The sequence below is a fragment of the Heterodontus francisci genome, chromosome 48 (genome assembly GCF_036365525.1).
Source record: "Heterodontus francisci isolate sHetFra1 chromosome 48, sHetFra1.hap1, whole genome shotgun sequence".
Taxonomy (NCBI): domain Eukaryota; kingdom Metazoa; phylum Chordata; class Chondrichthyes; order Heterodontiformes; family Heterodontidae; genus Heterodontus; species Heterodontus francisci.
This window is the reverse complement of record NC_090418.1, coordinates 16,908,611-16,934,238: the sequence shown is the minus strand read 5'-3', so window position 1 is coordinate 16,934,238 and position 25,628 is coordinate 16,908,611. Positions and strand designations below refer to the sequence as shown.

The 25,628-nt window shown below is 50.9% G+C and overlaps 26 non-coding genes across 26 annotated transcripts; all 26 read left to right on the top strand.

The window, feature by feature from the left end:
* Positions 1-72, top strand: trnaq-cug (transfer RNA glutamine (anticodon CUG)). Its single transcript has one exon. It is a non-coding gene; the product is annotated as a tRNA-Gln (tRNA).
* A 318-nt stretch (positions 73-390) lies between these two features.
* Positions 391-462, top strand: trnaq-uug (transfer RNA glutamine (anticodon UUG)). Its single transcript has one exon. It is a non-coding gene; the product is annotated as a tRNA-Gln (tRNA).
* Positions 463-2,017: 1,555 nt separating this feature from the next.
* Positions 2,018-2,089, top strand: trnaq-cug (transfer RNA glutamine (anticodon CUG)). The gene has a single exon. It is a non-coding gene; the product is annotated as a tRNA-Gln (tRNA).
* Positions 2,090-2,407: 318 nt separating this feature from the next.
* Positions 2,408-2,479, top strand: trnaq-uug (transfer RNA glutamine (anticodon UUG)). The gene has a single exon. It is a non-coding gene; the product is annotated as a tRNA-Gln (tRNA).
* A 1,555-nt stretch (positions 2,480-4,034) lies between these two features.
* Positions 4,035-4,106, top strand: trnaq-cug (transfer RNA glutamine (anticodon CUG)). Its single transcript has one exon. It is a non-coding gene; the product is annotated as a tRNA-Gln (tRNA).
* Positions 4,107-4,424: 318 nt separating this feature from the next.
* On the top strand, positions 4,425-4,496 carry trnaq-uug (transfer RNA glutamine (anticodon UUG)). The gene has a single exon. It is a non-coding gene; the product is annotated as a tRNA-Gln (tRNA).
* A 1,555-nt stretch (positions 4,497-6,051) lies between these two features.
* Positions 6,052-6,123, top strand: trnaq-cug (transfer RNA glutamine (anticodon CUG)). The gene has a single exon. It is a non-coding gene; the product is annotated as a tRNA-Gln (tRNA).
* A 318-nt stretch (positions 6,124-6,441) lies between these two features.
* Positions 6,442-6,513, top strand: trnaq-uug (transfer RNA glutamine (anticodon UUG)). The gene has a single exon. It is a non-coding gene; the product is annotated as a tRNA-Gln (tRNA).
* Positions 6,514-8,068: 1,555 nt separating this feature from the next.
* On the top strand, positions 8,069-8,140 carry trnaq-cug (transfer RNA glutamine (anticodon CUG)). The gene has a single exon. It is a non-coding gene; the product is annotated as a tRNA-Gln (tRNA).
* Positions 8,141-8,458: 318 nt separating this feature from the next.
* On the top strand, positions 8,459-8,530 carry trnaq-uug (transfer RNA glutamine (anticodon UUG)). Its single transcript has one exon. It is a non-coding gene; the product is annotated as a tRNA-Gln (tRNA).
* A 1,555-nt stretch (positions 8,531-10,085) lies between these two features.
* trnaq-cug (transfer RNA glutamine (anticodon CUG)) lies at positions 10,086-10,157 on the top strand. Its single transcript has one exon. It is a non-coding gene; the product is annotated as a tRNA-Gln (tRNA).
* A 318-nt stretch (positions 10,158-10,475) lies between these two features.
* Positions 10,476-10,547, top strand: trnaq-uug (transfer RNA glutamine (anticodon UUG)). The gene has a single exon. It is a non-coding gene; the product is annotated as a tRNA-Gln (tRNA).
* Positions 10,548-12,085: 1,538 nt separating this feature from the next.
* trnaq-cug (transfer RNA glutamine (anticodon CUG)) lies at positions 12,086-12,157 on the top strand. Its single transcript has one exon. It is a non-coding gene; the product is annotated as a tRNA-Gln (tRNA).
* Positions 12,158-12,475: 318 nt separating this feature from the next.
* trnaq-uug (transfer RNA glutamine (anticodon UUG)) lies at positions 12,476-12,547 on the top strand. The gene has a single exon. It is a non-coding gene; the product is annotated as a tRNA-Gln (tRNA).
* A 1,538-nt stretch (positions 12,548-14,085) lies between these two features.
* On the top strand, positions 14,086-14,157 carry trnaq-cug (transfer RNA glutamine (anticodon CUG)). The gene has a single exon. It is a non-coding gene; the product is annotated as a tRNA-Gln (tRNA).
* A 318-nt stretch (positions 14,158-14,475) lies between these two features.
* trnaq-uug (transfer RNA glutamine (anticodon UUG)) lies at positions 14,476-14,547 on the top strand. The gene has a single exon. It is a non-coding gene; the product is annotated as a tRNA-Gln (tRNA).
* Positions 14,548-16,102: 1,555 nt separating this feature from the next.
* On the top strand, positions 16,103-16,174 carry trnaq-cug (transfer RNA glutamine (anticodon CUG)). The gene has a single exon. It is a non-coding gene; the product is annotated as a tRNA-Gln (tRNA).
* A 318-nt stretch (positions 16,175-16,492) lies between these two features.
* trnaq-uug (transfer RNA glutamine (anticodon UUG)) lies at positions 16,493-16,564 on the top strand. The gene has a single exon. It is a non-coding gene; the product is annotated as a tRNA-Gln (tRNA).
* A 1,538-nt stretch (positions 16,565-18,102) lies between these two features.
* trnaq-cug (transfer RNA glutamine (anticodon CUG)) lies at positions 18,103-18,174 on the top strand. Its single transcript has one exon. It is a non-coding gene; the product is annotated as a tRNA-Gln (tRNA).
* Positions 18,175-18,492: 318 nt separating this feature from the next.
* trnaq-uug (transfer RNA glutamine (anticodon UUG)) lies at positions 18,493-18,564 on the top strand. The gene has a single exon. It is a non-coding gene; the product is annotated as a tRNA-Gln (tRNA).
* A 1,555-nt stretch (positions 18,565-20,119) lies between these two features.
* On the top strand, positions 20,120-20,191 carry trnaq-cug (transfer RNA glutamine (anticodon CUG)). Its single transcript has one exon. It is a non-coding gene; the product is annotated as a tRNA-Gln (tRNA).
* Positions 20,192-20,509: 318 nt separating this feature from the next.
* Positions 20,510-20,581, top strand: trnaq-uug (transfer RNA glutamine (anticodon UUG)). Its single transcript has one exon. It is a non-coding gene; the product is annotated as a tRNA-Gln (tRNA).
* A 1,555-nt stretch (positions 20,582-22,136) lies between these two features.
* On the top strand, positions 22,137-22,208 carry trnaq-cug (transfer RNA glutamine (anticodon CUG)). The gene has a single exon. It is a non-coding gene; the product is annotated as a tRNA-Gln (tRNA).
* Positions 22,209-22,526: 318 nt separating this feature from the next.
* trnaq-uug (transfer RNA glutamine (anticodon UUG)) lies at positions 22,527-22,598 on the top strand. Its single transcript has one exon. It is a non-coding gene; the product is annotated as a tRNA-Gln (tRNA).
* A 1,555-nt stretch (positions 22,599-24,153) lies between these two features.
* trnaq-cug (transfer RNA glutamine (anticodon CUG)) lies at positions 24,154-24,225 on the top strand. The gene has a single exon. It is a non-coding gene; the product is annotated as a tRNA-Gln (tRNA).
* Positions 24,226-24,543: 318 nt separating this feature from the next.
* On the top strand, positions 24,544-24,615 carry trnaq-uug (transfer RNA glutamine (anticodon UUG)). Its single transcript has one exon. It is a non-coding gene; the product is annotated as a tRNA-Gln (tRNA).
* The last annotated feature ends 1,013 nt before the right edge of the window (positions 24,616-25,628 follow it).

The following is a 25,628-nucleotide window of genomic DNA, read 5'->3' as shown; positions in this document are numbered from 1 at the left end:
GGTTCCATGGTGTAATGGTGAGCACTCTGGGCTCTGAGTCCAGCGATCCGAGTTCAAATCTCGGTGGAACCTTATTTTCTCACTCCGCGCGATTCCATTTGCAAAAAGGGCAGCTTTTGCAATTTCACAACAAGGTCCAATTCAGGAGGAAAAGTTTCCGCCCAGATCACTTTCCATTGCCATCCGTCTGACTGCTACTCTTATGCCAGCTGCCTGCCACGTGATCCACTCTTGCACTCGGTGCAGCTGGTGAAATCTTCCATTGAAAGGATGCACTGCTTTCCGTCAGACGACATATTGCATTCAAGTGCAGTCAGGGATGCTTGCAGGGACTGAGAATGCCAGGGGAGTTGGAGAAAAGACTGTAGCCCTGGCACAGGACAGCCACTTGGTTCCATGGTGTAATGGTGAGCACTCTGGACTTTGAATCCAGCGATCCGAGTTCAAATCTCGGTGGAACCGGCATTCTTGTTGTCCCAGCTGCTGTTAAATTTGGGACACACAAGCGTTCGGCACATGGAGCTGAAATGCTGCTGCTGCGCCTTTCTTGTCTTCATCAAGAGGATTGAGCTTCAATGTCCAATTGCAACATCAGCCTGAGCCACGTCTGCAGCAGAGCAACGTTGCAGCTTGTTCCGTGTCCTCAGTGCCTGCACTGCACAGGACAATGGCGTGAGCCCAGCTTTTCTTTGCAATCTGCATTCAGCAGGGGCGCTTCAACAAATTCAAGAGGGTTTCATCAAATGCAGGCGTCACAACGATTGTCTTCTTGCCCTCGAGCAAATGTGCATGTCGTCGTTTCTTGCTTCACTGCCTTGCAACGTTTATAAACTGATCATCTGGCAAGTGTGCCAAACTAGAGTGTGCTGAGAAATGGCAAACACAAGCAGTGACATTAGAAGCTGCAGCCTGGACTGTCCGAGTTGCACAGCATCCACACCTTCAGAACAACTAGTGGGGAAGCTGAAGGTGTGCCTGAGAAAAGATCAAGCCGGAATGCAGACTGGAAATTACAATGTCCAGTGCTTGCAATTTGCTCGTGAAAATGCATTGCTATTTGGAGGGCTCAGCAAGGTATGGCCATTTGCAGTGCAGCTCCCCGTCACAAACCCCGTTGCCGAGGCATTGACTTTATCCCCATTCCCGACCGCTATCTGACGCTGAGACACACGATTGGAAAGCTCGATGTCCCACTTGAGCCTCAGCCGGTCCGCCACCCGCACGTCTGGTCCATCAGCAAGGACACCTACTTGCACCTCTGCAACGTCACGCGACTAAGTCCCTGCCTCAGCTGATCCGCTGCTGACGTCTTCATCCGTGCCTCTGTTACCTGTGGACTTGACTATTCCAAAACGCCGGCGGACATCCTTCCGGTTTGCACCCTCCGTAAATGCGAGCTCATGGAAATCTCTGCTGCCCAGGTCCTAATTGGCACCTAGTGCAGCTCACCCAGCAACCCTGTGTTGGCGCAACGACATTGTCAACCGCTCTGACGACCGCTGATTTTTCGAATTCCCATGCCTGTTTAAAATTCCTTTGCCGCCTCGCCCCTGCGTATCGCCGTAAGCTCATTCAGCTGTTCAAAGCTAGCAGAATCTCTGCGCTCCTCCCATCTTGAACTCTTTGGCTGCCCCGATTATAGCGTCGGTGGCCGTGCCTTCAGCTGCCTGTTCGCTAAGCTCTGCAATTGCCTCCTTAAAAGCGACGGCCTTTCTCGCTCTTTGTCCTTGTTTGAGGCGCTCTTTCAAAGCAAAGGATTGGATCAAGCTTTTGATCAGCTGTGCAAATATATCCTTCTGAAGAGGCACGCCGCAAATGATGTCGGATAGTGCTGCAAAGTGTCTTGCAGATATTTTCTTACTCCAAGGCTGCTGTGCAGATGTAAGTGGTTGCTGATATTGCGTCTGGCCTCTTCCTGCGCAAGAAACATTCCACAGTTCTGTTCGATGTCGTCTGTGCTTTTGTAAAAGAGAAAGCTATGTCTGATTGACAACTTGCAAAGGCAAAGTTGCCTCTGGGTTCCATGGTGTAATGGTGAGCACTCTGGGCTCTGAATCCAGCGATCCGAGTTCAAATCTCGGTGGAACCTTATTTTCTCACTCCGCGCGATTCCATTTGCAAAAAGGGCAGCTTTTGCAATTTCACAACAAGGTCCAATTCAGGAGGAAAAGCTTCCGCCCAGATCACTTTCCATTGCCATCCGTCTGACTGCTACTCTTATGCCAGCTGCCTGCCACGTGATCCACTCTTGCACTCGGTGCAGCTGGTGAAATCTTCCATTGAAAGGATGCACTGCTTTCCGTCAGACGACATATTGCATTCAAGTGCAGTCAGGGATGCTTGCAGGGACTGAGAATGCCAGGGGAGTTGGAGAAAAGACTGTAGCCCTGGCACAGGACAGCCACTTGGTTCCATGGTGTAATGGTGAGCACTCTGGACTTTGAATCCAGCGATCCGAGTTCAAATCTCGGTGGAACCGGCATTCTTGTTGTCCCAGCTGCTGTTAAATTTGGGACACACAAGCGTTCGGCACATGGAGCTGAAATGCTGCTGCTGCGCCTTTCTTGTCTTCATCAAGAGGATTGAGCTTCAATGTCCAATTGCAACATCAGCCTGAGCCACGTCTGCAGCAGAGCAACGTTGCAGCTTGTTCCGTGTCCTCAGTGCCTGCACTGCACAGGACAATGGCGTGAGCCCAGCTTTTCTTTGCAATCTGCATTCAGCAGGGGCGCTTCAACAAATTCAAGAGGGTTTCATCAAATGCAGGCGTCACAACGATTGTCTTCTTGCCCTCGAGCAAATGTGCATGTCGTCGTTTCTTGCTTCACTGCCTTGCAACGTTTATAAACTGATCATCTGGCAAGTGTGCCAAACTAGAGTGTGCTGAGAAATGGCAAACACAAGCAGTGACATTAGAAGCTGCAGCCTGGACTGTCCGAGTTGCACAGCATCCACACCTTCAGAACAACTAGTGGGGAAGCTGAAGGTGTGCCTGAGAAAAGATCAAGCCGGAATGCAGACTGGAAATTACAATGTCCAGTGCTTGCAATTTGCTCGTGAAAATGCATTGCTATTTGGAGGGCTCAGCAAGGTATGGCCATTTGCAGTGCAGCTCCCCGTCACAAACCCCGTTGCCGAGGCATTGACTTTATCCCCATTCCCGACCGCTATCTGACGCTGAGACACACGATTGGAAAGCTCGATGTCCCACTTGAGCCTCAGCCGGTCCGCCACCCGCACGTCTGGTCCATCAGCAAGGACACCTACTTGCACCTCTGCAACGTCACGCGACTAAGTCCCTGCCTCAGCTGATCCGCTGCTGACGTCTTCATCCGTGCCTCTGTTACCTGTGGACTTGACTATTCCAAAACGCCGGCGGACATCCTTCCGGTTTGCACCCTCCGTAAATGCGAGCTCATGGAAATCTCTGCTGCCCAGGTCCTAATTGGCACCTAGTGCAGCTCACCCAGCAACCCTGTGTTGGCGCAACGACATTGTCAACCGCTCTGACGACCGCTGATTTTTCGAATTCCCATGCCTGTTTAAAATTCCTTTGCCGCCTCGCCCCTGCGTATCGCCGTAAGCTCATTCAGCTGTTCAAAGCTAGCAGAATCTCTGCGCTCCTCCCATCTTGAACTCTTTGGCTGCCCCGATTATAGCGTCGGTGGCCGTGCCTTCAGCTGCCTGTTCGCTAAGCTCTGCAATTGCCTCCTTAAAAGCGACGGCCTTTCTCGCTCTTTGTCCTTGTTTGAGGCGCTCTTTCAAAGCAAAGGATTGGATCAAGCTTTTGATCAGCTGTGCAAATATATCCTTCTGAAGAGGCACGCCGCAAATGATGTCGGATAGTGCTGCAAAGTGTCTTGCAGATATTTTCTTACTCCAAGGCTGCTGTGCAGATGTAAGTGGTTGCTGATATTGCGTCTGGCCTCTTCCTGCGCAAGAAACATTCCACAGTTCTGTTCGATGTCGTCTGTGCTTTTGTAAAAGAGAAAGCTATGTCTGATTGACAACTTGCAAAGGCAAAGTTGCCTCTGGGTTCCATGGTGTAATGGTGAGCACTCTGGGCTCTGAATCCAGCGATCCGAGTTCAAATCTCGGTGGAACCTTATTTTCTCACTCCGCGCGATTCCATTTGCAAAAAGGGCAGCTTTTGCAATTTCACAACAAGGTCCAATTCAGGAGGAAAAGCTTCCGCCCAGATCACTTTCCATTGCCATCCGTCTGACTGCTACTCTTATGCCAGCTGCCTGCCACGTGATCCACTCTTGCACTCGGTGCAGCTGGTGAAATCTTCCATTGAAAGGATGCACTGCTTTCCGTCAGACGACATATTGCATTCAAGTGCAGTCAGGGATGCTTGCAGGGACTGAGAATGCCAGGGGAGTTGGAGAAAAGACTGTAGCCCTGGCACAGGACAGCCACTTGGTTCCATGGTGTAATGGTGAGCACTCTGGACTTTGAATCCAGCGATCCGAGTTCAAATCTCGGTGGAACCGGCATTCTTGTTGTCCCAGCTGCTGTTAAATTTGGGACACACAAGCGTTCGGCACATGGAGCTGAAATGCTGCTGCTGCGCCTTTCTTGTCTTCATCAAGAGGATTGAGCTTCAATGTCCAATTGCAACATCAGCCTGAGCCACGTCTGCAGCAGAGCAACGTTGCAGCTTGTTCCGTGTCCTCAGTGCCTGCACTGCACAGGACAATGGCGTGAGCCCAGCTTTTCTTTGCAATCTGCATTCAGCAGGGGCGCTTCAACAAATTCAAGAGGGTTTCATCAAATGCAGGCGTCACAACGATTGTCTTCTTGCCCTCGAGCAAATGTGCATGTCGTCGTTTCTTGCTTCACTGCCTTGCAACGTTTATAAACTGATCATCTGGCAAGTGTGCCAAACTAGAGTGTGCTGAGAAATGGCAAACACAAGCAGTGACATTAGAAGCTGCAGCCTGGACTGTCCGAGTTGCACAGCATCCACACCTTCAGAACAACTAGTGGGGAAGCTGAAGGTGTGCCTGAGAAAAGATTAAGCCGGAATGCAGACTGGAAATTACAATGTCCAGTGCTTGCAATTTGCTCGTGAAAATGCATTGCTATTTGGAGGGCTCAGCAAGGTATGGCCATTTGCAGTGCAGCTCCCCGTCACAAACCCCGTTGCCGAGGCATTGACTTTATCCCCATTCCCGACCGCTATCTGACGCTGAGACACACGATTGGAAAGCTCGATGTCCCACTTGAGCCTCAGCCGGTCCGCCACCCGCACGTCTGGTCCATCAGCAAGGACACCTACTTGCACCTCTGCAACGTCACGCGACTAAGTCCCTGCCTCAGCTGATCCGCTGCTGACGTCTTCATCCGTGCCTCTGTTACCTGTGGACTTGACTATTCCAAAACGCCGGCGGACATCCTTCCGGTTTGCACCCTCCGTAAATGCGAGCTCATGGAAATCTCTGCTGCCCAGGTCCTAATTGGCACCTAGTGCAGCTCACCCAGCAACGCTGTGTTGGCGCAACGACATTGTCAACCGCTCTGACGACCGCTGATTTTTCGAATTCCCATGCCTGTTTAAAATTCCTTTGCCGCCTCGCCCCTGCGTATCGCCGTAAGCTCATTCAGCTGTTCAAAGCTAGCAGAATCTCTGCGCTCCTCCCATCTTGAACTCTTTGGCTGCCCCGATTATAGCGTCGGTGGCCGTGCCTTCAGCTGCCTGTTCGCTAAGCTCTGCAATTGCCTCCTTAAAAGCGACGGCCTTTCTCGCTCTTTGTCCTTGTTTGAGGCGCTCTTTCAAAGCAAAGGATTGGATCAAGCTTTTGATCAGCTGTGCAAATATATCCTTCTGAAGAGGCACGCCGCAAATGATGTCGGATAGTGCTGCAAAGTGTCTTGCAGATATTTTCTTACTCCAAGGCTGCTGTGCAGATGTAAGTGGTTGCTGATATTGCGTCTGGCCTCTTCCTGCGCAAGAAACATTCCACAGTTCTGTTCGATGTCGTCTGTGCTTTTGTAAAAGAGAAAGCTATGTCTGATTGACAACTTGCAAAGGCAAAGTTGCCTCTGGGTTCCATGGTGTAATGGTGAGCACTCTGGGCTCTGAATCCAGCGATCCGAGTTCAAATCTCGGTGGAACCTTATTTTCTCACTCCGCGCGATTCCATTTGCAAAAAGGGCAGCTTTTGCAATTTCACAACAAGGTCCAATTCAGGAGGAAAAGCTTCCGCCCAGATCACTTTCCATTGCCATCCGTCTGACTGCTACTCTTATGCCAGCTGCCTGCCACGTGATCCACTCTTGCACTCGGTGCAGCTGGTGAAATCTTCCATTGAAAGGATGCACTGCTTTCCGTCAGACGACATATTGCATTCAAGTGCAGTCAGGGATGCTTGCAGGGACTGAGAATGCCAGGGGAGTTGGAGAAAAGACTGTAGCCCTGGCACAGGACAGCCACTTGGTTCCATGGTGTAATGGTGAGCACTCTGGACTTTGAATCCAGCGATCCGAGTTCAAATCTCGGTGGAACCGGCATTCTTGTTGTCCCAGCTGCTGTTAAATTTGGGACACACAAGCGTTCGGCACATGGAGCTGAAATGCTGCTGCTGCGCCTTTCTTGTCTTCATCAAGAGGATTGAGCTTCAATGTCCAATTGCAACATCAGCCTGAGCCACGTCTGCAGCAGAGCAACGTTGCAGCTTGTTCCGTGTCCTCAGTGCCTGCACTGCACAGGACAATGGCGTGAGCCCAGCTTTTCTTTGCAATCTGCATTCAGCAGGGGCGCTTCAACAAATTCAAGAGGGTTTCATCAAATGCAGGCGTCACAACGATTGTCTTCTTGCCCTCGAGCAAATGTGCATGTCGTCGTTTCTTGCTTCACTGCCTTGCAACGTTTATAAACTGATCATCTGGCAAGTGTGCCAAACTAGAGTGTGCTGAGAAATGGCAAACACAAGCAGTGACATTAGAAGCTGCAGCCTGGACTGTCCGAGTTGCACAGCATCCACACCTTCAGAACAACTAGTGGGGAAGCTGAAGGTGTGCCTGAGAAAAGATTAAGCCGGAATGCAGACTGGAAATTACAATGTCCAGTGCTTGCAATTTGCTCGTGAAAATGCATTGCTATTTGGAGGGCTCAGCAAGGTATGGCCATTTGCAGTGCAGCTCCCCGTCACAAACCCCGTTGCCGAGGCATTGACTTTATCCCCATTCCCGACCGCTATCTGACGCTGAGACACACGATTGGAAAGCTCGATGTCCCACTTGAGCCTCAGCCGGTCCGCCACCCGCACGTCTGGTCCATCAGCAAGGACACCTACTTGCACCTCTGCAACGTCACGCGACTAAGTCCCTGCCTCAGCTGATCCGCTGCTGACGTCTTCATCCGTGCCTCTGTTACCTGTGGACTTGACTATTCCAAAACGCCGGCGGACATCCTTCCGGTTTGCACCCTCCGTAAATGCGAGCTCATGGAAATCTCTGCTGCCCAGGTCCTAATTGGCACCTAGTGCAGCTCACCCAGCAACCCTGTGTTGGCGCAACGACATTGTCAACCGCTCTGACGACCGCTGATTTTTCGAATTCCCATGCCTGTTTAAAATTCCTTTGCCGCCTCGCCCCTGCGTATCGCCGTAAGCTCATTCAGCTGTTCAAAGCTAGCAGAATCTCTGCGCTCCTCCCATCTTGAACTCTTTGGCTGCCCCGATTATAGCGTCGGTGGCCGTGCCTTCAGCTGCCTGTTCGCTAAGCTCTGCAATTGCCTCCTTAAAAGCGACGGCCTTTCTCGCTCTTTGTCCTTGTTTGAGGCGCTCTTTCAAAGCAAAGGATTGGATCAAGCTTTTGATCAGCTGTGCAAATATATCCTTCTGAAGAGGCACGCCGCAAATGATGTCGGATAGTGCTGCAAAGTGTCTTGCAGATATTTTCTTACTCCAAGGCTGCTGTGCAGATGTAAGTGGTTGCTGATATTGCGTCTGGCCTCTTCCTGCGCAAGAAACATTCCACAGTTCTGTTCGATGTCGTCTGTGCTTTTGTAAAAGAGAAAGCTATGTCTGATTGACAACTTGCAAAGGCAAAGTTGCCTCTGGGTTCCATGGTGTAATGGTGAGCACTCTGGGCTCTGAATCCAGCGATCCGAGTTCAAATCTCGGTGGAACCTTATTTTCTCACTCCGCGCGATTCCATTTGCAAAAAGGGCAGCTTTTGCAATTTCACAACAAGGTCCAATTCAGGAGGAAAAGTTTCCGCCCAGATCACTTTCCATTGCCATCCGTCTGACTGCTACTCTTATGCCAGCTGCCTGCCACGTGATCCACTCTTGCACTCGGTGCAGCTGGTGAAATCTTCCATTGAAAGGATGCACTGCTTTCCGTCAGACGACATATTGCATTCAAGTGCAGTCAGGGATGCTTGCAGGGACTGAGAATGCCAGGGGAGTTGGAGAAAAGACTGTAGCCCTGGCACAGGACAGCCACTTGGTTCCATGGTGTAATGGTGAGCACTCTGGACTTTGAATCCAGCGATCCGAGTTCAAATCTCGGTGGAACCGGCATTCTTGTTGTCCCAGCTGCTGTTAAATTTGGGACACACAAGCGTTCGGCACATGGAGCTGAAATGCTGCTGCTGCGCCTTTCTTGTCTTCATCAAGAGGATTGAGCTTCAATGTCCAATTGCAACATCAGCCTGAGCCACGTCTGCAGCAGAGCAACGTTGCAGCTTGTTCCGTGTCCTCAGTGCCTGCACTGCACAGGACAATGGCGTGAGCCCAGCTTTTCTTTGCAATCTGCATTCAGCAGGGGCGCTTCAACAAATTCAAGAGGGTTTCATCAAATGCAGGCGTCACAACGATTGTCTTCTTGCCCTCGAGCAAATGTGCATGTCGTCGTTTCTTGCTTCACTGCCTTGCAACGTTTATAAACTGATCATCTGGCAAGTGTGCCAAACTAGAGTGTGCTGAGAAATGGCAAACACAAGCAGTGACATTAGAAGCTGCAGCCTGGACTGTCCGAGTTGCACAGCATCCACACCTTCAGAACAACTAGTGGGGAAGCTGAAGGTGTGCCTGAGAAAAGATTAAGCCGGAATGCAGACTGGAAATTACAATGTCCAGTGCTTGCAATTTGCTCGTGAAAATGCATTGCTATTTGGAGGGCTCAGCAAGGTATGGCCATTTGCAGTGCAGCTCCCCGTCACAAACCCCGTTGCCGAGGCATTGACTTTATCCCCATTCCCGACCGCTATCTGACGCTGAGACACACGATTGGAAAGCTCGATGTCCCACTTGAGCCTTAGCCGGTCCGCCACCCGCACGTCTGGTCCATCAGCAAGGACACCTACTTGCACCTCTGCAACGTCACGCGACTAAGTCCCTGCCTCAGCTGATCCGCTGCTGACGTCTTCATCCGTGCCTCTGTTACCTGTGGACTTGACTATTCCAAAACGCCGGCGGACATCCTTCCGGTTTGCACCCTCCGTAAATGCGAGCTCATGGAAATCTCTGCTGCCCAGGTCCTAATTGGCACCTAGTGCAGCTCACCCAGCAACCCTGTGTTGGCGCAACGACATTGTCAACCGCTCTGACGACCGCTGATTTTTCGAATTCCCATGCCTGTTTAAAATTCCTTTGCCGCCTCGCCCCTGCGTATCGCCGTAAGCTCATTCAGCTGTTCAAAGCTAGCAGAATCTCTGCGCTCCTCCCATCTTGAACTCTTTGGCTGCCCCGATTATAGCGTCGGTGGCCGTGCCTTCAGCTGCCTGTTCGCTAAGCTCTGCAATTGCCTCCTTAAAAGCGACGGCCTTTCTCGCTCTTTGTCCTTGTTTGAGGCGCTCTTTCAAAGCAAAGGATTGGATCAAGCTTTTGATCAGCTGTGCAAATATATCCTTCTGAAGAGGCACGCCGCAAATGATGTCGGATAGTGCTGCAAAGTGTCTTGCAGATATTTTCTTACTCCAAGGCTGCTGTGCAGATGTAAGTGGTTGCTGATATTGCGTCTGGCCTCTTCCTGCGCAAGAAACATTCCACAGTTCTGTTCGATGTCGTCTGTGCTTTTGTAAAAGAGAAAGCTATGTCTGATTGACAACTTGCAAAGGCAAAGTTGCCTCTGGGTTCCATGGTGTAATGGTGAGCACTCTGGGCTCTGAATCCAGCGATCCGAGTTCAAATCTCGGTGGAACCTTATTTTCTCACTCCGCGCGATTCCATTTGCAAAAAGGGCAGCTTTTGCAATTTCACAACAAGGTCCAATTCAGGAGGAAAAGCTTCCGCCCAGATCACTTTCCATTGCCATCCGTCTGACTGCTACTCTTATGCCAGCTGCCTGCCACGTGATCCACTCTTGCACTCGGTGCAGCTGGTGAAATCTTCCATTGAAAGGATGCACTGCTTTCCGTCAGACGACATATTGCATTCAAGTGCAGTCAGGGATGCTTGCAGGGACTGAGAATGCCAGGGGAGTTGGAGAAAAGACTGTAGCCCTGGCACAGGACAGCCACTTGGTTCCATGGTGTAATGGTGAGCACTCTGGACTTTGAATCCAGCGATCCGAGTTCAAATCTCGGTGGAACCGGCATTCTTGTTGTCCCAGCTCCTGTTAAATTTGGGACACACAAGCGTTCGGCACATGGAGCTGAAATGCTGCTGCTGCGCCTTTCTTGTCTTCATCAAGAGGATTGAGCTTCAATGTCCCATTGCAACATCAGCCTGATTCACATTTGCAGCTTGTTCCGTGTCCTCAGTGCCTGCACTGCACAGGACAATGGCGTGAGCCCAGCTTTTCTTTGCAATCTGCATTCAGCAGGGGCGCTTCAACAAATTCAAGAGGGTTTCATCAAATGCAGGCGTCACAACGATTGTCTTCTTGCCCTCGAGCAAATGTGCATGTCGTCGTTTCTTGCTTCACTGCCTTGCAACGTTTATAAACTGATCATCTGGCAAGTGTGCCAAACTAGAGTGTGCTGAGAAATGGCAAACACAAGCAGTGACATTAGAAGCTGCAGCCTGGACTGTCCGAGTTGCACAGCATCCACACCTTCAGAACAACTAGTGGGGAAGCTGAAGGTGTGCCTGAGAAAAGATCAAGCCGGAATGCAGACTGGAAATTACAATGTCCAGTGCTTGCAATTTGCTCGTGAAAATGCATTGCAAATGGAGGGCTCAGCAAGGTATGGCCATTTGCAGTGCAGCTCCCCGTCACAAACTCCGTTGCCGAGGCATTGACTTTATCCCCATTCCCGACCGCTATCTGACGCTGAGACACACGATTGGAAAGCTCGATGTCCCACTTGAGCCTCAGCCGGTCCGCCACCCGCACGTCTGGTCCATCAGCAAGGACACCTACTTGCACCTCTGCAACGTCACGCGACTAAGTCCCTGCCTCAGCTGATCCGCTGCTGACGTCTTCATCCGTGCCTCTGTTACCTGTGGACTTGACTATTCCAAAACGCCGGCGGACATCCTTCCGGTTTGCACCCTCCGTAAATGCGAGCTCATGGAAATCTCTGCTGCCCAGGTCCTAATTGGCACCTAGTGCAGCTCACCCAGCAACCCTGTGTTGGCGCAACGACATTGTCAACCGCTCTGACGACCGCTGATTTTTCGAATTCCCATGCCTGTTTAAAATTCCTTTGCCGCCTCGCCCCTGCGTATCGCCGTAAGCTCATTCAGCTGTTCAAAGCTAGCAGAATCTCTGCGCTCCTCCCATCTTGAACTCTTTGGCTGCCCCGATTATAGCGTCGGTGGCCGTGCCTTCAGCTGCCTGTTCGCTAAGCTCTGCAATTGCCTCCTTAAAAGCGACGGCCTTTCTCGCTCTTTGTCCTTGTTTGAGGCGCTCTTTCAAAGCAAAGGATTGGATCAAGCTTTTGATCAGCTGTGCAAATATATCCTTCTGAAGAGGCACGCCGCAAATGATGTCGGATAGTGCTGCAAAGTGTCTTGCAGATATTTTCTTACTCCAAGGCTGCTGTGCAGATGTAAGTGGTTGCTGATATTGCGTCTGGCCTCTTCCTGCGCAAGAAACATTCCACAGTTCTGTTCGATGTCGTCTGTGCTTTTGTAAAAGAGAAAGCTATGTCTGATTGACAACTTGCAAAGGCAAAGTTGCCTCTGGGTTCCATGGTGTAATGGTGAGCACTCTGGGCTCTGAATCCAGCGATCCGAGTTCAAATCTCGGTGGAACCTTATTTTCTCACTCCGCGCGATTCCATTTGCAAAAAGGGCAGCTTTTGCAATTTCACAACAAGGTCCAATTCAGGAGGAAAAGTTTCCGCCCAGATCACTTTCCATTGCCATCCGTCTGACTGCTACTCTTATGCCAGCTGCCTGCCACGTGATCCACTCTTGCACTCGGTGCAGCTGGTGAAATCTTCCATTGAAAGGATGCACTGCTTTCCGTCAGACGACATATTGCATTCAAGTGCAGTCAGGGATGCTTGCAGGGACTGAGAATGCCAGGGGAGTTGGAGAAAAGACTGTAGCCCTGGCACAGGACAGTCACTTGGTTCCATGGTGTAATGGTGAGCACTCTGGACTTTGAATCCAGCGATCCGAGTTCAAATCTCGGTGGATCCGGCATTCTTGTTGTCCCAGCTCCTGTTAAATTTGGGACACACAAGCGTTCGGCACATGGAGCTGAAATGCTGCTGCTGCGCCTTTCTTGTCTTCATCAAGAGGATTGAGCTTCAATGTCCCATTGCAACATCAGCCTGATTCACATTTGCAGCTTGTTCCGTGTCCTCAGTGCCTGCACTGCACAGGACAATGGCGTGAGCCCAGCTTTTCTTTGCAATCTGCATTCAGCAGGGGCGCTTCAACAAATTCAAGAGGGTTTCATCAAATGCAGGCGTCACAACGATTGTCTTCTTGCCCTCGAGCAAATGTGCATGTCGTCGTTTCTTGCTTCACTGCCTTGCAACGTTTATAAACTGATCATCTGGCAAGTGTGCCAAACTAGAGTGTGCTGAGAAATGGCAAACACAAGCAGTGACATTAGAAGCTGCAGCCTGGACTGTCCGAGTTGCACAGCATCCACACCTTCAGAACAACTAGTGGGGAAGCTGAAGGTGTGCCTGAGAAAAGATCAAGCCGGAATGCAGACTGGAAATTACAATGTCCAGTGCTTGCAATTTGCTCGTGAAAATGCATTGCAAATGGAGGGCTCAGCAAGGTATGGCCATTTGCAGTGCAGCTCCCCGTCACAAACTCCGTTGCCGAGGCATTGACTTTATCCCCATTCCCGACCGCTATCTGACGCTGAGACACACGATTGGAAACCTCGATGTCCCACTTGAGCCTCAGCCGGTCCGCCACCCGCACGTCTGGTCCATCAGCAAGGACACCTACTTGCACCTCTGCAACGTCACGCGACTAAGTCCCTGCCTCAGCTGATCCGCTGCTGACGTCTTCATCCGTGCCTCTGTTACCTGTGGACTTGACTATTCCAAAACGCCGGCGGACATCCTTCCGGTTTGCACCCTCCGTAAATGCGAGCTCATGGAAATCTCTGCTGCCCAGGTCCTAATTGGCACCTAGTGCAGCTCACCCAGCAACCCTGTGTTGGCGCAACGACATTGTCAACCGCTCTGACGACCGCTGATTTTTCGAATTCCCATGCCTGTTTAAAATTCCTTTGCCGCCTCGCCCCTGCGTATCGCCGTAAGCTCATTCAGCTGTTCAAAGCTAGCAGAATCTCTGCGCTCCTCCCATCTTGAACTCTTTGGCTGCCCCGATTATAGCGTCGGTGGCCGTGCCTTCAGCTGCCTGTTCGCTAAGCTCTGCAATTGCCTCCTTAAAAGCGACGGCCTTTCTCGCTCTTTGTCCTTGTTTGAGGCGCTCTTTCAAAGCAAAGGATTGGATCAAGCTTTTGATCAGCTGTGCAAATATATCCTTCTGAAGAGGCACGCCGCAAATGATGTCGGATAGTGCTGCAAAGTGTCTTGCAGATATTTTCTTACTCCAAGGCTGCTGTGCAGATGTAAGTGGTTGCTGATATTGCGTCTGGCCTCTTCCTGCGCAAGAAACATTCCACAGTTCTGTTCGATGTCGTCTGTGCTTTTGTAAAAGAGAAAGCTATGTCTGATTGACAACTTGCAAAGGCAAAGTTGCCTCTGGGTTCCATGGTGTAATGGTGAGCACTCTGGGCTCTGAATCCAGCGATCCGAGTTCAAATCTCGGTGGAACCTTATTTTCTCACTCCGCGCGATTCCATTTGCAAAAAGGGCAGCTTTTGCAATTTCACAACAAGGTCCAATTCAGGAGGAAAAGTTTCCGCCCAGATCACTTTCCATTGCCATCCGTCTGACTGCTACTCTTATGCCAGCTGCCTGCCACGTGATCCACTCTTGCACTCGGTGCAGCTGGTGAAATCTTCCATTGAAAGGATGCACTGCTTTCCGTCAGACGACATATTGCATTCAAGTGCAGTCAGGGATGCTTGCAGGGACTGAGAATGCCAGGGGAGTTGGAGAAAAGACTGTAGCCCTGGCACAGGACAGCCACTTGGTTCCATGGTGTAATGGTGAGCACTCTGGACTTTGAATCCAGCGATCCGAGTTCAAATCTCGGTGGAACCGGCATTCTTGTTGTCCCAGCTGCTGTTAAATTTGGGACACACAAGCGTTCGGCACATGGAGCTGAAATGCTGCTGCTGCGCCTTTCTTGTCTTCATCAAGAGGATTGAGCTTCAATGTCCAATTGCAACATCAGCCTGAGCCACGTCTGCAGCAGAGCAACGTTGCAGCTTGTTCCGTGTCCTCAGTGCCTGCACTGCACAGGACAATGGCGTGAGCCCAGCTTTTCTTTGCAATCTGCATTCAGCAGGGGCGCTTCAACAAATTCAAGAGGGTTTCATCAAATGCAGGCGTCACAACGATTGTCTTCTTGCCCTCGAGCAAATGTGCATGTCGTCGTTTCTTGCTTCACTGCCTTGCAACGTTTATAAACTGATCATCTGGCAAGTGTGCCAAACTAGAGTGTGCTGAGAAATGGCAAACACAAGCAGTGACATTAGAAGCTGCAGCCTGGACTGTCCGAGTTGCACAGCATCCACACCTTGAGAACAACTAGTGGGGAAGCTGAAGGTGTGCCTGAGAAAAGATTAAGCCGGAATGCAGACTGGAAATTACAATGTCCAGTGCTTGCAATTTGCTCGTGAAAATGCATTGCTATTTGGAGGGCTCAGCAAGGTATGGCCATTTGCAGTGCAGCTCCCCGTCACAAACCCCGTTGCCGAGGCATTGACTTTATCCCCATTCCCGACCGCTATCTGACGCTGAGACACACGATTGGAAAGCTCGATGTCCCACTTGAGCCTTAGCCGGTCCGCCACCCGCACGTCTGGTCCATCAGCAAGGACACCTACTTGCACCTCTGCAACGTCACGCGACTAAGTCCCTGCCTCAGCTGATCCGCTGCTGACGTCTTCATCCGTGCCTCTGTTACCTGTGGACTTGACTATTCCAAAACGCCGGCGGACATCCTTCCGGTTTGCACCCTCCGTAAATGCGAGCTCATGGAAATCTCTGCTGCCCAGGTCCTAATTGGCACCTAGTGCAGCTCACCCAGCAACCCTGTGTTGGCGCAACGACATTGTCAACCGTTCTGACGACCGCTGATTTTTCGAATTCCCATGCCTGTTTAAAATTCCTTTGCCGCCTCGCCCCTGCGTATCGCCGTAAGCTCATTCAGCTGTTCAAAGCTAGCAGAATCTCTGCGCTCCTCCCATCTTGAACTCTTTGGCTGCCCCGATTATAGCGTCGGTGGCCGTGCCTTCAGCTGCCTGTTCGCTAAGCTCTGCAACTGCCTCCTTAAAAGCGACGGCCTTTCTCGCTCTTTGTCCTTGTTTGAGGCGCTCTTTCAAAGCAAAGGATTGGATCAAGCTTTTGATCAGCTGTGCAAATATATCCTTCTGAAGAGGCACGCCGCAAATGATGTCGGATAGTGCTGCAAAGTGTCTTGCAGATATTTTCTTACTCCAAGGCTGCTGTGCAGATGTAAGTGGTTGCTGATATTGCGTCTGGCCTCTTCCTGCGCAAGAAACATTCCACAGTTCTGTTCGATGTCGTCTGTGCTTTTGTAAAAGAGAAAGCTATGTCTGATTGACAACTTGCAAAGGCAAAGTTGCCTCTGGGTTCCATGGTGTAATGGTGAGCACTCTGGGCTCTGAATCCAGCGATCCGAGTTCAAATCTCGGTGGAACCTTATTTTCTCACTCCGCGCGATTCCATTTGCAAAAAGGGCAGCTTTTGCAATTTCACAACAAGGTCCAATTCAGGAGGAAAAGTTTCCGCCCAGATCACTTTCCATTGCCATCCGTCTGACTGCTACTCTTATGCCAGCTGCCTGCCACGTGATCCACTCTTGCACTCGGTGCAGCTGGTGAAATCTTCCATTGAAAGGATGCACTGCTTTCCGTCAGACGACATATTGCATTCAAGTGCAGTCAGGGATGCTTGCAGGGACTGAGAATGCCAGGGGAGTTGGAGAAAAGACTGTAGCCCTGGCACAGGACAGTCACTTGGTTCCATGGTGTAATGGTGAGCACTCTGGACTTTGAATCCAGCGATCCGAGTTCAAATCTCGGTGGAACCGGCATTCTTGTTGTCCCAGCTCCTGTTAAATTTGGGACACACAAGCGTTCGGCACATGGAGCTGAAATGCTGCTGCTGCGCCTTTCTTGTCTTCATCAAGAGGATTGAGCTTCAATGTCCCATTGCAACATCAGCCTGATTCACATTTGCAGCTTGTTCCGTGTCCTCAGTGCCTGCACTGCACAGGACAATGGCGTGAGCCCAGCTTTTCTTTGCAATCTGCATTCAGCAGGGGCGCTTCAACAAATTCAAGAGGGTTTCATCAAATGCAGGCGTCACAACGATTGTCTTCTTGCCCTCGAGCAAATGTGCATGTCGTCGTTTCTTGCTTCACTGCCTTGCAACGTTTATAAACTGATCATCTGGCAAGTGTGCCAAACTAGAGTGTGCTGAGAAATGGCAAACACAAGCAGTGACATTAGAAGCTGCAGCCTGGACTGTCCGAGTTGCACAGCATCCACACCTTCAGAACAACTAGTGGGGAAGCTGAAGGTGTGCCTGAGAAAAGATCAAGCCGGAATGCAGACTGGAAATTACAATGTCCAGTGCTTGCAATTTGCTCGTGAAAATGCATTGCAAATGGAGGGCTCAGCAAGGTATGGCCATTTGCAGTGCAGCTCCCCGTCACAAACTCCGTTGCCGAGGCATTGACTTTATCCCCATTCCCGACCGCTATCTGACGCTGAGACACACGATTGGAAACCTCGATGTCCCACTTGAGCCTCAGCCGGTCCGCCACCCGCACGTCTGGTCCATCAGCAAGGACACCTACTTGCACCTCTGCAACGTCACGCGACTAAGTCCCTGCCTCAGCTGATCCGCTGCTGACGTCTTCATCCGTGCCTCTGTTACCTGTGGACTTGACTATTCCAAAACGCCGGCGGACATCCTTCCGGTTTGCACCCTCCGTAAATGCGAGCTCATGGAAATCTCTGCTGCCCAGGTCCTAATTGGCACCTAGTGCAGCTCACCCAGCAACCCTGTGTTGGCGCAACGACATTGTCAACCGCTCTGACGACCGCTGATTTTTCGAATTCCCATGCCTGTTTAAAATTCCTTTGCCGCCTCGCCCCTGCGTATCGCCGTAAGCTCATTCAGCTGTTCAAAGCTAGCAGAATCTCTGCGCTCCTCCCATCTTGAACTCTTTGGCTGCCCCGATTATAGCGTCGGTGGCCGTGCCTTCAGCTGCCTGTTCGCTAAGCTCTGCAATTGCCTCCTTAAAAGCGACGGCCTTTCTCGCTCTTTGTCCTTGTTTGAGGCGCTCTTTCAAAGCAAAGGATTGGATCAAGCTTTTGATCAGCTGTGCAAATATATCCTTCTGAAGAGGCACGCCGCAAATGATGTCGGATAGTGCTGCAAAGTGTCTTGCAGATATTTTCTTACTCCAAGGCTGCTGTGCAGATGTAAGTGGTTGCTGATATTGCGTCTGGCCTCTTCCTGCGCAAGAAACATTCCACAGTTCTGTTCGATGTCGTCTGTGCTTTTGTAAAAGAGAAAGCTATGTCTGATTGACAACTTGCAAAGGCAAAGTTGCCTCTGGGTTCCATGGTGTAATGGTGAGCACTCTGGGCTCTGAATCCAGCGATCCGAGTTCAAATCTCGGTGGAACCTTATTTTCTCACTCCGCGCGATTCCATTTGCAAAAAGGGCAGCTTTTGCAATTTCACAACAAGGTCCAATTCAGGAGGAAAAGTTTCCGCCCAGATCACTTTCCATTGCCATCCGTCTGACTGCTACTCTTATGCCAGCTGCCTGCCACGTGATCCACTCTTGCACTCGGTGCAGCTGGTGAAATCTTCCATTGAAAGGATGCACTGCTTTCCGTCAGACGACATATTGCATTCAAGTGCAGTCAGGGATGCTTGCAGGGACTGAGAATGCCAGGGGAGTTGGAGAAAAGACTGTAGCCCTGGCACAGGACAGCCACTTGGTTCCATGGTGTAATGGTGAGCACTCTGGACTTTGAATCCAGCGATCCGAGTTCAAATCTCGGTGGAACCGGCATTCTTGTTGTCCCAGCTGCTGTTAAATTTGGGACACACAAGCGTTCGGCACATGGAGCTGAAATGCTGCTGCTGCGCCTTTCTTGTCTTCATCAAGAGGATTGAGCTTCAATGTCCAATTGCAACATCAGCCTGAGCCACGTCTGCAGCAGAGCAACGTTGCAGCTTGTTCCGTGTCCTCAGTGCCTGCACTGCACAGGACAATGGCGTGAGCCCAGCTTTTCTTTGCAATCTGCATTCAGCAGGGGCGCTTCAACAAATTCAAGAGGGTTTCATCAAATGCAGGCGTCACAACGATTGTCTTCTTGCCCTCGAGCAAATGTGCATGTCGTCGTTTCTTGCTTCACTGCCTTGCAACGTTTATAAACTGATCATCTGGCAAGTGTGCCAAACTAGAGTGTGCTGAGAAATGGCAAACACAAGCAGTGACATTAGAAGCTGCAGCCTGGACTGTCCGAGTTGCACAGCATCCACACCTTGAGAACAACTAGTGGGGAAGCTGAAGGTGTGCCTGAGAAAAGATTAAGCCGGAATGCAGACTGGAAATTACAATGTCCAGTGCTTGCAATTTGCTCGTGAAAATGCATTGCTATTTGGAGGGCTCAGCAAGGTATGGCCATTTGCAGTGCAGCTCCCCGTCACAAACCCCGTTGCCGAGGCATTGACTTTATCCCCATTCCCGACCGCTATCTGACGCTGAGACACACGATTGGAAAGCTCGATGTCCCACTTGAGCCTTAGCCGGTCCGCCACCCGCACGTCTGGTCCATCAGCAAGGACACCTACTTGCACCTCTGCAACGTCACGCGACTAAGTCCCTGCCTCAGCTGATCCGCTGCTGACGTCTTCATCCGTGCCTCTGTTACCTGTGGACTTGACTATTCCAAAACGCCGGCGGACATCCTTCCGGTTTGCACCCTCCGTAAATGCGAGCTCATGGAAATCTCTGCTGCCCAGGTCCTAATTGGCACCTAGTGCAGCTCACCCAGCAACCCTGTGTTGGCGCAACGACATTGTCAACCGTTCTGACGACCGCTGATTTTTCGAATTCCCATGCCTGTTTAAAATTCCTTTGCCGCCTCGCCCCTGCGTATCGCCGTAAGCTCATTCAGCTGTTCAAAGCTAGCAGAATCTCTGCGCTCCTCCCATCTTGAACTCTTTGGCTGCCCCGATTATAGCGTCGGTGGCCGTGCCTTCAGCTGCCTGTTCGCTAAGCTCTGCAATTGCCTCCTTAAAAGCGACGGCCTTTCTCGCTCTTTGTCCTTGTTTGAGGCGCTCTTTCAAAGCAAAGGATTGGATCAAGCTTTTGATCAGCTGTGCAAATATATCCTTCTGAAGAGGCACGCCGCAAATGATGTCGGATAGTGCTGCAAAGTGTCTTGCAGATATTTTCTTACTCCAAGGCTGCTGTGCAGATGTAAGTGGTTGCTGATATTGCGTCTGGCCTCTTCCTGCGCAAGAAACATTCCACAGTTCTGTTCGATGTCGTCTGTGCTTTTGTAAAAGAGAAAGCTATGTCTGATTGACAACTTGCAAAGGCAAAGTTGCCTCTGGGTTCCATGGTGTAATGGTGAGCACTCTGGGCTCTGAATCCAGCGATCCGAGTTCAAATCTCGGTGGAACCTTATTTTCTCACTCCGCGCGATTCCATTTGCAAAAAGGGCAGCTTTTGCAATTTCACAACAAGGTCCAATTCAGGAGGAAAAGTTTCCGCCCAGATCACTTTCCATTGCCATCCGTCTGACTGCTACTCTTATGCCAGCTGCCTGCCACGTGATCCACTCTTGCACTCGGTGCAGCTGGTGAAATCTTCCATTGAAAGGATGCACTGCTTTCCGTCAGACGACATATTGCATTCAAGTGCAGTCAGGGATGCTTGCAGGGACTGAGAATGCCAGGGGAGTTGGAGAAAAGACTGTAGCCCTGGCACAGGACAGCCACTTGGTTCCATGGTGTAATGGTGAGCACTCTGGACTTTGAATCCAGCGATCCGAGTTCAAATCTCGGTGGAACCGGCATTCTTGTTGTCCCAGCTGCTGTTAAATTTGGGACACACAAGCGTTCGGCACATGGAGCTGAAATGCTGCTGCTGCGCCTTTCTTGTCTTCATCAAGAGGATTGAGCTTCAATGTCCAATTGCAACATCAGCCTGAGCCACGTCTGCAGCAGAGCAACGTTGCAGCTTGTTCCGTGTCCTCAGTGCCTGCACTGCACAGGACAATGGCGTGAGCCCAGCTTTTCTTTGCAATCTGCATTCAGCAGGGGCGCTTCAACAAATTCAAGAGGGTTTCATCAAATGCAGGCGTCACAACGATTGTCTTCTTGCCCTCGAGCAAATGTGCATGTCGTCGTTTCTTGCTTCACTGCCTTGCAACGTTTATAAACTGATCATCTGGCAAGTGTGCCAAACTAGAGTGTGCTGAGAAATGGCAAACACAAGCAGTGACATTAGAAGCTGCAGCCTGGACTGTCCGAGTTGCACAGCATCCACACCTTGAGAACAACTAGTGGGGAAGCTGAAGGTGTGCCTGAGAAAAGATTAAGCCGGAATGCAGACTGGAAATTACAATGTCCAGTGCTTGCAATTTGCTCGTGAAAATGCATTGCTATTTGGAGGGCTCAGCAAGGTATGGCCATTTGCAGTGCAGCTCCCCGTCACAAACCCCGTTGCCGAGGCATTGACTTTATCCCCATTCCCGACCGCTATCTGACGCTGAGACACACGATTGGAAAGCTCGATGTCCCACTTGAGCCTTAGCCGGTCCGCCACCCGCACGTCTGGTCCATCAGCAAGGACACCTACTTGCACCTCTGCAACGTCACGCGACTAAGTCCCTGCCTCAGCTGATCCGCTGCTGACGTCTTCATCCGTGCCTCTGTTACCTGTGGACTTGACTATTCCAAAACGCCGGCGGACATCCTTCCGGTTTGCACCCTCCGTAAATGCGAGCTCATGGAAATCTCTGCTGCCCAGGTCCTAATTGGCACCTAGTGCAGCTCACCCAGCAACCCTGTGTTGGCGCAACGACATTGTCAACCGTTCTGACGACCGCTGATTTTTCGAATTCCCATGCCTGTTTAAAATTCCTTTGCCGCCTCGCCCCTGCGTATCGCCGTAAGCTCATTCAGCTGTTCAAAGCTAGCAGAATCTCTGCGCTCCTCCCATCTTGAACTCTTTGGCTGCCCCGATTATAGCGTCGGTGGCCGTGCCTTCAGCTGCCTGTTCGCTAAGCTCTGCAATTGCCTCCTTAAAAGCGACGGCCTTTCTCGCTCTTTGTCCTTGTTTGAGGCGCTCTTTCAAAGCAAAGGATTGGATCAAGCTTTTGATCAGCTGTGCAAATATATCCTTCTGAAGAGGCACGCCGCAAATGATGTCGGATAGTGCTGCAAAGTGTCTTGCAGATATTTTCTTACTCCAAGGCTGCTGTGCAGATGTAAGTGGTTGCTGATATTGCGTCTGGCCTCTTCCTGCGCAAGAAACATTCCACAGTTCTGTTCGATGTCGTCTGTGCTTTTGTAAAAGAGAAAGCTATGTCTGATTGACAACTTGCAAAGGCAAAGTTGCCTCTGGGTTCCATGGTGTAATGGTGAGCACTCTGGGCTCTGAATCCAGCGATCCGAGTTCAAATCTCGGTGGAACCTTATTTTCTCACTCCGCGCGATTCCATTTGCAAAAAGGGCAGCTTTTGCAATTTCACAACAAGGTCCAATTCAGGAGGAAAAGTTTCCGCCCAGATCACTTTCCATTGCCATCCGTCTGACTGCTACTCTTATGCCAGCTGCCTGCCACGTGATCCACTCTTGCACTCGGTGCAGCTGGTGAAATCTTCCATTGAAAGGATGCACTGCTTTCCGTCAGACGACATATTGCATTCAAGTGCAGTCAGGGATGCTTGCAGGGACTGAGAATGCCAGGGGAGTTGGAGAAAAGACTGTAGCCCTGGCACAGGACAGCCACTTGGTTCCATGGTGTAATGGTGAGCACTCTGGACTTTGAATCCAGCGATCCGAGTTCAAATCTCGGTGGAACCGGCATTCTTGTTGTCCCAGCTGCTGTTAAATTTGGGACACACAAGCGTTCGGCACATGGAGCTGAAATGCTGCTGCTGCGCCTTTCTTGTCTTCATCAAGAGGATTGAGCTTCAATGTCCAATTGCAACATCAGCCTGAGCCACGTCTGCAGCAGAGCAACGTTGCAGCTTGTTCCGTGTCCTCAGTGCCTGCACTGCACAGGACAATGGCGTGAGCCCAGCTTTTCTTTGCAATCTGCATTCAGCAGGGGCGCTTCAACAAATTCAAGAGGGTTTCATCAAATGCAGGCGTCACAACGATTGTCTTCTTGCCCTCGAGCAAATGTGCATGTCGTCGTTTCTTGCTTCACTGCCTTGCAACGTTTATAAACTGATCATCTGGCAAGTGTGCCAAACTAGAGTGTGCTGAGAAATGGCAAACACAAGCAGTGACATTAGAAGCTGCAGCCTGGACTGTCCGAGTTGCACAGCATCCACACCTTGAGAACAACTAGTGGGGAAGCTGAAGGTGTGCCTGAGAAAAGATTAAGCCGGAATGCAGACTGGAAATTACAATGTCCAGTGCTTGCAATTTGCTCGTGAAAATGCATTGCTATTTGGAGGGCTCAGCAAGGTATGGCCATTTGCAGTGCAGCTCCCCGTCACAAACCCCGTTGCCGAGGCATTGACTTTATCCCCATTCCCGACCGCTATCTGACGCTGAGACACACGATTGGAAAGCTCGATGTCCCACTTGAGCCTTAGCCGGTCCGCCACCCGCACGTCTGGTCCATCAGCAAGGACACCTACTTGCACCTCTGCAACGTCACGCGACTAAGTCCCTGCCTCAGCTGATCCGCTGCTGACGTCTTCATCCGTGCCTCTGTTACCTGTGGACTTGACTATTCCAAAACGCCGGCGGACATCCTTCCGGTTTGCACCCTCCGTAAATGCGAGCTCATGGAAATCTCTGCTGCCCAGGTCCTAATTGGCACCTAGTGCAGCTCACCCAGCAACCCTGTGTTGGCGCAACGACATTGTCAACCGTTCTGACGACCGCTGATTTTTCGAATTCCCATGCCTGTTTAAAATTCCTTTGCCGCCTCGCCCCTGCGTATCGCCGTAAGCTCATTCAGCTGTTCAAAGCTAGCAGAATCTCTGCGCTCCTCCCATCTTGAACTCTTTGGCTGCCCCGATTATAGCGTCGGTGGCCGTGCCTTCAGCTGCCTGTTCGCTAAGCTCTGCAATTGCCTCCTTAAAAGCGACGGCCTTTCTCGCTCTTTGTCCTTGTTTGAGGCGCTCTTTCAAAGCAAAGGATTGGATCAAGCTTTTGATCAGCTGTGCAAATATATCCTTCTGAAGAGGCACGCCGCAAATGATGTCGGATAGTGCTGCAAAGTGTCTTGCAGATATTTTCTTACTCCAAGGCTGCTGTGCAGATGTAAGTGGTTGCTGATATTGCGTCTGGCCTCTTCCTGCGCAAGAAACATTCCACAGTTCTGTTCGATGTCGTCTGTGCTTTTGTAAAAGAGAAAGCTATGTCTGATTGACAACTTGCAAAGGCAAAGTTGCCTCTGGGTTCCATGGTGTAATGGTGAGCACTCTGGGCTCTGAATCCAGCGATCCGAGTTCAAATCTCGGTGGAACCTTATTTTCTCACTCCGCGCGATTCCATTTGCAAAAAGGGCAGCTTTTGCAATTTCACAACAAGGTCCAATTCAGGAGGAAAAGTTTCCGCCCAGATCACTTTCCATTGCCATCCGTCTGACTGCTACTCTTATGCCAGCTGCCTGCCACGTGATCCACTCTTGCACTCGGTGCAGCTGGTGAAATCTTCCATTGAAAGGATGCACTGCTTTCCGTCAGACGACATATTGCATTCAAGTGCAGTCAGGGATGCTTGCAGGGACTGAGAATGCCAGGGGAGTTGGAGAAAAGACTGTAGCCCTGGCACAGGACAGCCACTTGGTTCCATGGTGTAATGGTGAGCACTCTGGACTTTGAATCCAGCGATCCGAGTTCAAATCTCGGTGGAACCGGCATTCTTGTTGTCCCAGCTGCTGTTAAATTTGGGACACACAAGCGTTCGGCACATGGAGCTGAAATGCTGCTGCTGCGCCTTTCTTGTCTTCATCAAGAGGATTGAGCTTCAATGTCCAATTGCAACATCAGCCTGAGCCACGTCTGCAGCAGAGCAACGTTGCAGCTTGTTCCGTGTCCTCAGTGCCTGCACTGCACAGGACAATGGCGTGAGCCCAGCTTTTCTTTGCAATCTGCATTCAGCAGGGGCGCTTCAACAAATTCAAGAGGGTTTCATCAAATGCAGGCGTCACAACGATTGTCTTCTTGCCCTCGAGCAAATGTGCATGTCGTCGTTTCTTGCTTCACTGCCTTGCAACGTTTATAAACTGATCATCTGGCAAGTGTGCCAAACTAGAGTGTGCTGAGAAATGGCAAACACAAGCAGTGACATTAGAAGCTGCAGCCTGGACTGTCCGAGTTGCACAGCATCCACACCTTCAGAACAACTAGTGGGGAAGCTGAAGGTGTGCCTGAGAAAAGATTAAGCCGGAATGCAGACTGGAAATTACAATGTCCAGTGCTTGCAATTTGCTCGTGAAAATGCATTGCTATTTGGAGGGCTCAGCAAGGTATGGCCATTTGCAGTGCAGCTCCCCGTCACAAACCCCGTTGCCGAGGCATTGACTTTATCCCCATTCCCGACCGCTATCTGACGCTGAGACACACGATTGGAAAGCTCGATGTCCCACTTGAGCCTTAGCCGGTCCGCCACCCGCACGTCTGGTCCATCAGCAAGGACACCTACTTGCACCTCTGCAACGTCACGCGACTAAGTCCCTGCCTCAGCTGATCCGCTGCTGACGTCTTCATCCGTGCCTCTGTTACCTGTGGACTTGACTATTCCAAAACGCCGGCGGACATCCTTCCGGTTTGCACCCTCCGTAAATGCGAGCTCATGGAAATCTCTGCTGCCCAGGTCCTAATTGGCACCTAGTGCAGCTCACCCAGCAACCCTGTGTTGGCGCAACGA